General features: G+C 37.2%; 1 protein-coding gene across 7 annotated transcripts in view; it reads right to left on the bottom strand.

The window, feature by feature from the left end:
- The window catches only part of TMEM117 (transmembrane protein 117), a 568,932-nt gene that overhangs the window by 530,467 nt on the left and 25,354 nt on the right, over positions 1-13,111 (bottom strand). The window contains exon 1 of one of the 7 annotated variants that reach the window (XM_049882882.1): positions 2,340-4,361. The exons of the other annotated variants lie outside the window; for them this stretch is intronic. The gene's annotated coding sequence lies outside the window, so the exon portion shown is untranslated. Of the gene's footprint in view, positions 1-2,339; positions 4,362-13,111 lie in introns of those variants that run through there. 7 annotated transcript variants of the gene reach the window in all.

Below are 13,111 nucleotides of genomic sequence, written 5' to 3'. Positions count from 1 at the left end.
GGAAATGAAGACACAAGATAAAATGGCCTCGGATATTTTTTCCCTTGTTTCACTTTTCATTGTTAGCCAAACCCAGTAACAATGTGATAATTCGTCATTCTTCCTTTCAACAATAAAGAAAGCAGCCCAACATGTTTTTGTTCTAGGCCCTGTTCCAAACTGGATTCTTTGAATTTTAAGCAGCTAGATGATCAATCCAGTCAAAGTTGCAGTCAAGAGAAAGGGCAAAGAAAGCAATCAAGAGATTGAGAAATTAATTTATGAAAGAAACATTATTGGACATGATCCTGCATGACTTTTAGAACGGAAATGAGAAATAAATAAGCCAAGTTGAACTGCGGGAGCTACTGAAAGCATAAAGCAATAACATATCCCAAAAGGTCAGAGGCGGATTTCCAGTATCTCAAAAGAGCTCAGGTGAATCTGGTTCAGGATTCAGAGAACTGAGGACTGTCAACAGGAGGAGACACGCAGTCACTACATCTCCGTTAACCCTCAACCGGCTCCCTGAACAGCTTGGGCTCAGCTTTTCTGCTTTTCCTCTCGCCCGACTGGCCCCTGACTCCTTTTGCACACACACACTTCCCTGCCATCCTCTTAACCCAATGTCCTGGGTTTAAGCAAATATAATTGCTTTTTTAAGGACCTATTCACATATCACTTTTTGAAAACACATCATTTACAAAATAACTAAGGGCAACTTGTATCTAACACTTGAATCTCAAAATGATTGAGGCTAACTTGTTGTATACAGAGGGAGAATTAATACAGTTTGTATTAACCAGTTCAATGCCCCCCGGGAATCTCCTATTACTTGAGAAACTATGAGAGGAAACTTATCAAATATCAAGTATTATTCACTAGTGGGGAAACGTAATTCCCACCTGTGTCTCCAGAGATGATTTTGGTCACCCTGGCCCTAATTCATCCCACAGGGCCCAATTTGATATTGCCATCACCTTTACAGAAATGAGGGATTTAAATAAGTACTTAGGTGGTGAAGAAGTCAATACAAGAGATAATAGTTTAAATTAATATTTACAGTGTTTATTGTATGTAAAGTACTAATAAAGGACTTAAGCTAAAGAACACATCAAATTAAAAAGAATACTAAATCAATAAAAACAGAAGGAGTGAAGGTGGGGGAAAACAGACTATACGAGGCTATCTTCCAGGATTTAATCTCGTTTATAAAGCCTTCTGACCTCTCACCCCTAAAGAGATAAATTGAAGTTCTGTAGTTCGTTTCTATTTATTGTGATGGAAAAAGCAGAATGTTCTCTAGTCTTTACCATTTACATTCCCTCCTACAAGACTATGAAGAAAGTTCAGCTTTACTTGTTCAAAGGGAAAAATATCAACGATTATCAAAGAAGGAAAAACCAGGATAGGAAAACAAGAACAGAGTAAAGAAATGAAAAGGCAGAACTCAAAATAGGAGAAGACTAGACTATAACAAGTGAAAAGATACATCGATTTTTCAGCTCAGATTAAAGCAAACTGTAACAAAACTATAACTCACTGGTTGGAAGAATAAAAAGAAATAAAAGAGAAAACAAGCAAGTGCAGATAACTTTAAGGTAGAGAAAAAAGAATACAAGAAACCAAAAAATAGTAAAAGCTTAAGTACTGAGGTTGGTAAAAGATAATTATGCTCTCAGAATAAAACAGAGGAAAGAACAAAATGAAAATAAAAGGAAAGAAATAAAAACTAACTGAAAAAAAAAGAAACAGTACAAAAAGGAAAAAACTCTTAAAAGATTAAAATTGATATGAGCAAGTTTGTTTTTTAATGATACAAAATTAACAGGCTTTGATTAGAGTCCATGACAAGCAAAGAAAATAGCAGGTTCAATACGTTTTTATACATTTCAGACTCAAAATTTATTGCTCAATAAAAACTTTAGAGCTGTGAACATCAAAATGTGTTTGATGAGTTTGACTCCTTTATATCCTACATTAGAGTTAACAGAATTTCAGATATATTTGTAAAAAGTAAATATATTCTCATGCATTAAAGGTTTTGATTAAAGTGGATCCTCAAAATAACTGACTTTTAAAATACCCCTATGGCGCAGGACACATGTTAATGTGTCTTATACTGTACTAAGTCTATTAAAAAGAAGAAAAACAAGATTTTCTTTCATATTTCAACTGTGAGCACATTGAGGATTCAAATCCATAAGGTATTATCATTCCATAGGAAGGGTAGAAAGGAAGCAGTTTTGGTGAAAAACTGTTGTCTCTAATAGCACTATCAACACTAATGCCTCCTTCTCAGTCGGTAATAAATATCCTCTGTTTTTCCCAAAGTATTCATCATAGTCTTGAGCACCCACCTCTTAAAACTTTTGTTTCCCATGGCATCTCTGATGCCCGTCTCTACTGATCTCCCTTCATCCTCTTTGGCCAGTGTTGCTACATTTTAGACTCTGATTTATGATCTTCTATGTATTTTTTTTATGTAAAGACATTTTCCAATGCAGTAAAATACCTTATTTGCATCATCATTTCTTTTCTCTCTTTCTCTGCCAAAAAAGGGTCAAGAGAAAAAAAGAAGGCTATAACCTGTGGATTTTCTATAAATTGCATAAGGCTATTAAGAAGTTAAGATTGGCTAAATTTTATGTAATGACACAATTTCTTTGCACCACGAAGCTAGATTTGCTACTTGACGGGAGGGTGGGGAAGTACATTAGTACCTTAAATGTTATCATTTGAAGATGGGAAGATGCAAAATTATCTTCACAACTGAGGGATTATCAACAAATTATGTTCCACTTCTTCCTATACAGTATTTCACATATACATAACATGATTTATGACTTTCCAACTCTTGAGTAGCCTAATTCTCTAGTAGCATTAAAACATGCAAAAAATCTCTATAATAAATAATATTTTGAAAATCTCAACTATAACGGTTAGCAAATGAGACACCTAAAAGACAGCATCCTGCAAAACAGAAGTGCCCTATTACTTAATATCTGCTGTGTCACTGAGTTCCACATTGGCCAAATAGGTACAATGCCTTCCTCAGGTTTTCCATGGTTACGGGCACAGTCACCTTTTTCATTTATTTTTAGAATAGTATTTGTGCTCATAATGATGGTCTGTGCCAATACTGCTCTCAAGCCAATCCTTGATTACTACAGGATATGAGCCAAAAATGGAAAATGAGGAACCTGAGGTTGAGATAGGTGGCAGGTGGTTCTCAAGACAGGGAGCTTTAAAATGCATTAGTCACAACTCACGCCATAAAAAAGTAGGATTCGACACACTCATTTACATCTAGAACCTTTAAGCAACTACCCTTTAAGACTAAGCTCAATCATAAGTTAACAATTATCAAATATGTTGACCAAGGAACGAAGGGATTAACAAAGGACCCAGAAAGCTCATCAAATGGGTTTTGTTATTTGTTTCTGTCAGAACAGTATCTGGGTGACTTGACGAAGGTTCAGTAGGGCCTAGTACAATGCTCTGAACACAGGGGAAAAAATTCCTCAACAAATGCTTGTAAATGACCTCTCATTTCTCCTTCATGAAACATTAGTGTTTTGTTGGCATACATCAATTATCAAATCAAATCGAGTCAGTCCACTTCTCAAATGCTGCAAAACTGCTTTGTAACAGCTTACATGGCTGTATTAAACACTAGTCACTGTTGTGCAAAGTGCCAAAAATAAACATGATGTTCAGAGTTAATTTCCAGTCACAAAACCATGATACTAATCACTAAGAAGTTTCAAAACGGAGGCCACATCTTTGCATCATCTAATATTCAATTCCTTTGTGCGTGCAATTCATTCAAGAAATGTTTATTAAGCCCTTGCTGTATGCAAGATGATAAGAGTTTATACAAACATAAATCTGGGAGTAACATTTGAAATAAAACTTGAATAACAGAAAAGATTTGACCTGGAGTCAAAAGGGAAGAGACAGCACGAGTTGGAAAGGCAGAAAATGATGAAGTAAGAATAGGAAACAGAATGCAGTCCAGCTTGGCCTCATAGTCTAGGTTTTAACAATTCTACTTTGCAAGTAGAAAGAAAATGATAGCAATGCACTGATTACGCCATCAAAGCACACGTTTGCAAGCATTTTCCAGCTTGTCGACAAATTTGTCACCAGTGATGAGCAAACAACCAGAAACATTCAGTTCTGTTGAGGGAATACTTTTTTTGACGTTGTAGAAAATAATTATTCTTGAAATTTTCTTTCATGTCTTTGTGTCCTCACCACACTACACATCTCTGAAAAATAAGTTATTATTTGTTAAGCACTTAGGATGGCACTTGGCATATAACAATACTAAATGTCAAATAAATTAAGTAACTAAACATATGAATCCTTAATTTACTATACAAATGTTAAATAAATTAAGTAACTAAACATATGAATCCTTAATTTTTCACTTTTGCTTACAGAATGATAACAGCTACAAATCCTCACTCAAGAAGACAATGCCTGGAAATTTCCTTGTGGAGAGGTTTTTGATAATGAAAACAATTTCTTTAATAGATATAGAACTATTCAGATTATCTGTTTCTTCTCAGTTTTGTTAAATTATGTCTATCAAGAATTTTTTTTTTTTTTTGGAGTGGTGGGTGAATTTATTGGCATAAATTAGCATTTCCTATACTTTTTTCCTGTTTAGGATAGCTCCTCTTTAATTGTTGATATTGGTAATTTGCATTTTCTCTCTTTGTTTCTTGATCAGTCTTGCTAGAGGAGGGTCATCTAGGTGTCTGCTTCTATGGACTACTTTGCACGATAGATCATACTTTCAAAGATATTTTACTTTTCTCTATTTTTTTTTTGTCTTTTTTCTTTTATTTCTGCTCTTATCTTCATTATTTCCTTCCTTCTACATACTTTGGCTCATTTTGCCCTTTTTCTAACTCCGTAAGATGGAAATTTAGAGCAACGATTCTAAATCTTTCTTCTTTTCTACTGTAAGCATTTAAAACATTAATTTACCTTTAAGCATTGCTTTTGCTACATCCCACAAATTTTTATGGAAACCCTGGTGGCGTAATGGTTAAGTGCTAAGGCTGCTACCCAAGAGGTCAGCAGTTCAAATCCACCAGGTGCTCCTTGGAAACTCTATGGAGCAGTTCTACTCTGTCCTATAGAGTCGTTACGAGTCGGAATCAACTCCACGGCAGTGGGATATCTTCATCATCATCCAGTTTGAAGTATTTTCTAACTTCTTTGTAAATTTTTCTTTGATCCATAGGTATTTGGAAGAGTGTTTTTTAATTTTCAAATATTGAGGGATTTGGGTGTGTGTGTGTTTATTTTTAAAAATTTAAATTCTTTGGTCAAAGAAAATACTCTGAATGATTCTATCCTTTGAAACGCATCTAGACCTATTTTGTGGCCCAATATATTATCTACCTTGGTAAGTGTTCTATCGTATTTGAAAAAAATATGTATTCTGGTATTGGTTGATATTAATGTTCTATAAATATCAGATCTAGGTGGCTGACACTGTTAAAATCGTCTCTATTCTTACTGAGTTTTCTGTCTAGTTGTTCTCTCAATAACTAAAGACAATAAAATACTCAACTGTGATTTTGGATTTGTCTTTTTCTCTCTTTAGTTCTAAAAGTTTTAGCTTCATGTATTTGAATCTCTATAACTAGAAACATACATATTTACTATTGTTATATCTTTCATCATTATGAAATGTCCTTCCTGCGTATCTTTGTCTGATATTAGCTTATCAGTTTTCTAATGCTTATTGTTTATGTGATATATTCATTTTCCATCCATTAATTTCAACTCTGTGTTTTAAATTTAAAGTATATCTCTTATAAACAGCATATACTTGGATAAAGATTTTTTATCTCGTCTGTCAACCTCTGTCTTTTAATTGGAATGTTTAGTCCTTTTGCAAGGAATTATTTATATTGTTGGATTCGGGTCTACCATTTTGCTGTATTTTTTTCTCTCTCTTTTTTTTTTGTTGTACTTTAAGTGAAAGTTTACAATTCAAGTCAGTTTCTTATACAAAAACTCATACACACATTGTTGTGTGACCCTAGTTGCTCTCCCTATAATGTGACAGCACACTCCTCCTCTCCACCCTGTATTATTTCCCGTGTCCATTCAACCAGCTCCTGCCCCCTCTGCCTTTTCATCTCGCCTCGGGACAGGAGGGAGCTGCCCACGTAGTCTCATATGTCTACTTCAGCTAAGAAGCACAAGCCTCACCAGTATCATTTTATGTCTTATAGTCCCATTTAATCTTTGCTTGAAGAGTTGCCTTCGGCAGATATATGCACACCCATGTTCACTGCAGCACTGTTTACAATAGCAAAAAGATGGAAGCAACCAAGGTGCCCACAACAGATGAATGGATAAATAAATTATGGTATATGCACACAACGAAATACTACGCATCAGTAAAGGACAATGATCAATCAGTGAAACATTTCATAACACGGAGGAATCTGGAAGGCATTATGCTGAGTGAAGTTAGTCCATTGCAAAAGGCCAAATATTGTATGAGACCACTATTATAAGACCTTGAAAAATAGTTTAAACAGAGAAGAAAATATTCTTTGATGGTTATGAGAGTGTGGAGGGTGGGAGAGAGAAGGGTTTTCACTAATTAGATAGTAGATAAGAACTATTTTAGGTGAAGGGAAAGACAACACACAATACAGGAGAGGTCAGCACAACTGGACTAAACCAAAAGCAAAGAAGTTTCCTGAATAAACTGAATGCTTCAAAGGCCAGCGTAGCAGGGGCAGGGATCTGGAGACCACAGTTTCAGTGGACATCTAAATCAATTGGCATAATGAAATCTATTAAGAAAACCTCCTGCTTACCACTTTGGAGAATGGCATCTGGGTTCTTAAATGTTAGCAAGCAGCCATCTAAGATGCTTCAATTGGTCTGAACCCACCTGGACCAAAAGAGAATGAAGAACACCAAAGACACAAGGTAATTATGACCCCAACAGACAGAAAGGGCCACATAAACCAGAGACTATATCAGCCTGAGACCAGAAGAACTAGATGTTCCCCGGCTACAACCAATGACTGCTCTGATAGGGAACACAACACAGAACTCCTGAGGGAGCAGGAAAACAGTGGGATGCAGACCTCAAATTCTCATAAAAAGACCAGACTTAATGGTCTGACCGAGGCTAGAAGGACCCCGGAGGTCATGGTCCCCAGACCTTCTGTAAGCCCAAGACTGGAACCATTCCCAAAGCCAACTCTTCAGATAGGGATTGGACTGGACAGAAAATGATACTGGTGAAGAGTGAGCTTCTTGGATCAAGTAGACACATGAGACTATGTTGGCAGCTCCTGTCTGGAGGGGAGATGAGAGGGCAGAGGGGGTCAGACACTGGCCAAATGGACACGATAATAGAGAGTGGAGGGAAGGAGTGTGCTGTCTCATTCGGGGAAGAGCAACTAGGAGTATACAGCAAGGTGTATATAAATTTTTGTATGAGAGACTGACTTGATTTGTAAACTTTACTTAAAGCACAATAAAAATTAAAAAAAAAAAAAAAGATTTGGCTTCGGGAATGGTTTTAGTTTTAGGTTAACAGAGAGTCCAGGGGCCATGACCTCTGGGGTGCCTCCAGTCTCAGCAGACCATCAAGTCTGGTCTTTTTACTAGAATTTGAGTTCTGCATCCCACTTTTCCCCTGCTCCATCAAGGATTCTCTGCTGTGTTCCCTGTTAGGGCAGTCACTGGTGGTAGCCAGACACCATCTAGTTCTTCTGGTCTCAGGCTGATGGAGTCTTTGCTTTATGTGGCCCTTTCTGTCTCTTGGGCTCTTATTTTCCTTGCGTCTTTGGTGCTCCTCACTCTCCTTTGGTCCAGGTGGGTTGAGACCAACTGATGCATCTAGATGGCCGCTTGCTAGCTTTTAAGACCCCAGATGCCACTCATCAAAGTGGGATGCGGAACGTTTTCTTAATACGCTTTGTTATGCCAGTTGACGTAGATGTTCCCTGAAACCATGATCCCCAGAACCCCAGCCCTGCTACTCTGTCCCTCGAAGTGTTTGGTTGTATTCAAGAAGCTTCCTAGCTTTTGGTTTAGTCCAGTTGTGCTGACTTTCCCTATATTGTGTGTTGAACTTCCCTTCACCTAAAATAATTCTTGTCGCTACCTAATTAGTTACCATTTTGCTATTTGTTACCTTTGTCCCATCTGTATATTCTTCCTCTTTTCTTCCTTCCCTCTTTATTTTGGCATAAAAGAATTTTTTTAGCATTTGATTGTACTTCCTATTTCAGCTTTTTATCTGTCCTATTTGTCTTATTTTTTAGTGATTGTTCTAAAGATTACAATATGACTTATCACTAATTTATCACAGTTTAGCATGAACATTGAGCTATCTTATATAAAATGTAAGAATCTTCCAGCAGTATAATTCCTCTCACCCCCATCTTTTGTGCTGTCATATGTTTTATATCATCATATGTTATAAAAACCCAGAAGACAATATTATAATTTTTCCTTTAAACATTCAGTTATCTTTTTTAAAAAATCAGAAGGAAATAATAGTCTTTCTAATTTATTCCCATATTTATGATTTCTGGTGCTCTTTACTCCTTCCAATGCATTTGAGTTTTATTAGGTTTCCTTTCCCTCCAGCCTAAAGAACTTTCTTCAGCATTTCTTGTAGGACAAGAATGCTGGAGTCTTTATTTTGCCTTAATTTCTGAAGTATATTTTGGCCGAATGTAGAATTCTGGGTTGATATTTTTATTTCTTGGAATATTTTACAGATGTATTCTGACCTCCATTGTAATGACAATTTTGCCACCTTTCATTCCATTGCTACTTTATTTGAAATGTCTTTATTCTATGGCTGAATTAGGGGAATCTAAGATATTCTCCTTATTTTTGGTTTTTAGTAATCTGGCTGCGATACGTTTATGGTGGTTTTCTGTATATTATCCTACTTGGAGTTTCTACTTCTCTGCTGAAATTCCTTATCTATTCATTCATTATGACTATCTTTCCTTTTAGGCCTATGTACAATTTATATATGCTGTTTTAAAGTATATTTATTATAAAATTAGCTTACCTTCTAATCCAACTTTTGGGTCATCTAGATGTTTGTTTCTATTGACTACTTTTCTCTGGATTATAGATCACATTTTCTTGTTCTTTTGCATGTATAGCCATTTTTTATTTTACAGTGGTAAATGGCACACTGTAGAGACTACATTCTGTTATTTTTCTGTAAAGCAAGTTAAGGTTTTTGTTCTACCAGGCATTTAAATTATTGGTTGATCATGTTGGGCTTTTAGAGGCTGGATTTTACAATCGGTTAGTGTAGGTAGGAAACCCTGGTGGCATAGTGGTGAAGTGCTACGGCTGCTGACCAAGAGGTCAGCAGTTAGAATCCTCCAGGCGCTCCTTGAAAACTCTATCGGGCAGTTCTACCCTGTCCTATAGGGTCGCTATGGGTCAGAATCAACTCGATGGCAGTGGGTTTGGGTTTTAGAGTAGGTACAGTTGGTTTTGTCCTCAGACCTAAGTCAAATCCCTTAGCCCTATTACATAGTCTTTACTTCTAAAGAACAATTCTTCAAGAATTTCAATGGAAAGCCCAAGGTGTTTACCAATCTCTCTAATGTGATATCAATCAACTCCAATTTTTCTCCTCTGCAGTAGGCAGCTACTGAAAATCTCTGCTCAGTTCTTTCAGCCTTCCAGCTATTGCTTCTTCTGGGCTTCTTAAAGACTCCCTGAAGAGTGTGAAGTTCAGTGGCCAGTCAAGGATTTAAGGACAGTTTATATATAGAATTTGGGGCTCCCTCCTCTGTGAGTCTGTCCTTTCCAGGATTTCCCCCATCACTTCCCAACTGTTCTGCCAGCCCTGAACTACATTCTGAGTCCTCAAGCCAAGAGAGCTATAGTCTTCTGCTGGAGGTATTTCTCCCCTCTTGCCACATGGACTGGAGAATGTCTTTAGGGTTAAAGCTGTATATACATGGCTCTCACCAGTATAGTTTCTTAAGGTTGAATCTTCTTCCGTTTCTGCCTTCTTTTGGTCATTCTCCAGTGCCTTTTACATTTGGGTCACATAGTATAATTGTTATCTGTAAGTAGGATAATCTGATACAAGCTACTTTGCATTACCAGAACTAGACTCCAATACATATCCAACTTGTATAGAATAAGCATAATGACAGGCATTTCAAACTCAATGTGTCCAAAAAAGAAATCTTGATATTACCCCCAAAATGTGTTCTTCTCCAAATCCTTCCTACCTTGGTAAATAGCAACATAATCTACTCAGTTGCTCAGGCAAACACACACGCACGCACACACATAAACCCATAAGATCCATCTTTAAATCTCTCCTTTACTACCCATATCCAATCCATTACCAAGTTCTGTGGGATCAGCATCCAAAATCCATCCTAAATCTACCTACTTCACTTCATTTCTTCTGCTGCCATCCTGAATGAAATCACCAGAATCTTTTACAAGGACTAATGCAGCAATCTCCTAACTGGAAGGTAGGAGTTAGTCTCCCTGCTTTCACTCTTGTCCCCATAAGGTCACTCCTTTCAGGGCAACCAGAATAGTTACTATAAAAATCTAATTCAGATCATCTAATTCCTCTGCTCAAAACCCTATTTTATAGGGGCCCTAATACATGGCATAAATAGAATATAAACCATAACTAACAGTACACAAACACCAGAAAATAAACTAACAACTGGGAGCTCCTAAAAATTAAACACTTATGTCCAGCAAAATACTTCACCAAAAGAGTAAAAAGAGAACCTACAGATTGGGGAAAAAAAAATTGGCTATGATATATCCAACAAGGGCCTAATCTATAAAATCTACAGAATACTTCAACACCTCAATAACAAAAAGACAAATAATCCAATTAAAAAATGGGCAAAGGATATGAACAGACATTTCATCAAAGAAGACATTCAAGCAGCTAACAGGCACATGAAGAAATGCTCGCAATCATTAGCCATTAGAGAAATGCAAGTATAAACTACAATGAGATACCATCTCACCCCAACATTACTGGCACTAATCAAAAAAACAGAAAATAACAAATATTGCAGAATTTGCAGGAGATCTGGAACTCTTATGCACTACTTGTGGGAATATAAAATGATGCAACCACTATGGAAAACAATATGGTGCCTCCTTAAAAAGCTAGAAATAGAATTATCATATGATCCAGCAATCCCATTCCTAGAAATATATCCTAGACAAATAAGAGCCATCACACAAATAGACATATGCATACCCTTGTTCACTGCAGCATTATTAACAATAACAAAAAGAGGGAAACAACCTAAGTGCCCACTGACAGAAGAATGGATAAACAAATTATAGTACATACACACAATAGCTTACTATGTAATGATAAGGAGCAATGATTAATCTGCAAAACATTTCACAGTGTGGTAAACCTGGAGGGCATTATGCTCAGTGAAGTAAGTCAATCACAGAAGGACAAACATTGCATGAGACCACTATCATAAAAACCCAAGAAAATGTTTACACACAGAAAAAAAAAAAAACAGTCCTTGATGGTTACACGGGAGGGGAGGGGCGGGAAAGGGAAGTCACTAACTAGATAGTACCAAAAACCAAACTCGTTGCCTTTGAGTCGATTCCAACTCAGAGTGACCCTATATAGTAGGCAAGTGTTAACATTGGTAAAGGGAAAGACAACACACGATATAGGGGAAGTCACCACAACTTGGCCAAGGCAAAGTCATAGAAGCTCACTAGACACATACAAACACCTTGAGGGTCCAGGTTACTGGGACTGAGGGCTGGGGACCATGGTCACAGGAGACATCTGGGTTAATTGGCATAACAGTTCATAAAGAAAAAGGTCTACATCCTACTTCGGCGAGTAGCATCTGGGGTCTAAAAAGCTTGTGAGCAGACATCTAAGATACATCTATTGGTCCCACCCCATCTGGAGCAAAGGAGAATGAAGAAAACTGAAGACACAAGGAAAATATTAGTCCAAAGGACTAATGGACCACATGAACCACAGCCTCCACCAATCTGAGCCCAGAAGAACTAGATGGTGCCAGGATACTCCCACTGATGGCTCTGACAGGGATCACAATAGAGCGCCCTGGATAGAGCTGGAGAAAAACATAGAACAAAATTCTAATTCACAAAAAAAGACCAGACTTACTGGTCTGACAGAGACAGGTGGAACTCCCAAGACTACAGCCCCCGGACACCTTGCTAACTCAGAATGAAAGCCAGTCCCAAAGTTCACCTTTCAGCCAAAGATTAGACAGGCCTAAAAAACAAACAATAACCCACATGAAAAATGTGCTTCTTAGTTCAATCAAGTATACGAGACCAAATGGGCAACACCCTGTCCAAAAGCAGAGACAGGAAGGCAAGAAGGGACAGAAAAGCTGAATGAGTGGACACAAGAAGCTCAGAGTACAAAGGGAAAGAGGGAGAGTGCTGACACATTCCAACCAATGTCACAAAACAATTTGTGCATAAATTTTTGAATGAGAAGCTAATCTGTACTGTAAACTTTCACCTAAAGCACTATAAAATAAAATTAAAAAATTATTATAACCTATTCTTAAAATGAAATAAAATTTCCTTACCATGACTACAAGGTCCTACATAATTAACTCCTCACTCCTTAGGCTCCACTAACTTTCTTGATGTTTTTCAAATGTACCAAACATTTTTACCACTCATGAATTTTGCATTTGCAATCCCTTCAATTTGTAGAATCCTTCTGCCAGATTTCACATGAATAGCTCCTTCTCCCACCAACCATCTGTCAGTTTGTTGTGCTGTGGTGGAGTGTGTGTTGTTATGATGCTGGAAACTTTGCCACTGGTATTTCAAATACCAGCAGCATCACCCATGGTGTACAAGTTTCAGCAGAGCTTCAAGACTAAGAAAGACTAGAAAGGCCTGACGATCGATCTACTTCCAAAAATAAGTCAATAAAACCTTATGGATCACAACAGAATAGTGTCTGATATAGTGCTAGAAGATGAGTCCCCTAGGTTGAAAGGCACTCAGCAATGGACTTGAGCATAACAACAATCATCAAAATGGTGTAAGACCAGACAACGTTTCATTGTAT

This window comes from Elephas maximus, chromosome 4 (assembly GCF_024166365.1).
Source record: "Elephas maximus indicus isolate mEleMax1 chromosome 4, mEleMax1 primary haplotype, whole genome shotgun sequence".
NCBI lineage: Eukaryota > Metazoa > Chordata > Mammalia > Proboscidea > Elephantidae > Elephas > Elephas maximus.
This window is presented reverse-complemented; position numbering and strand designations above follow the sequence as displayed.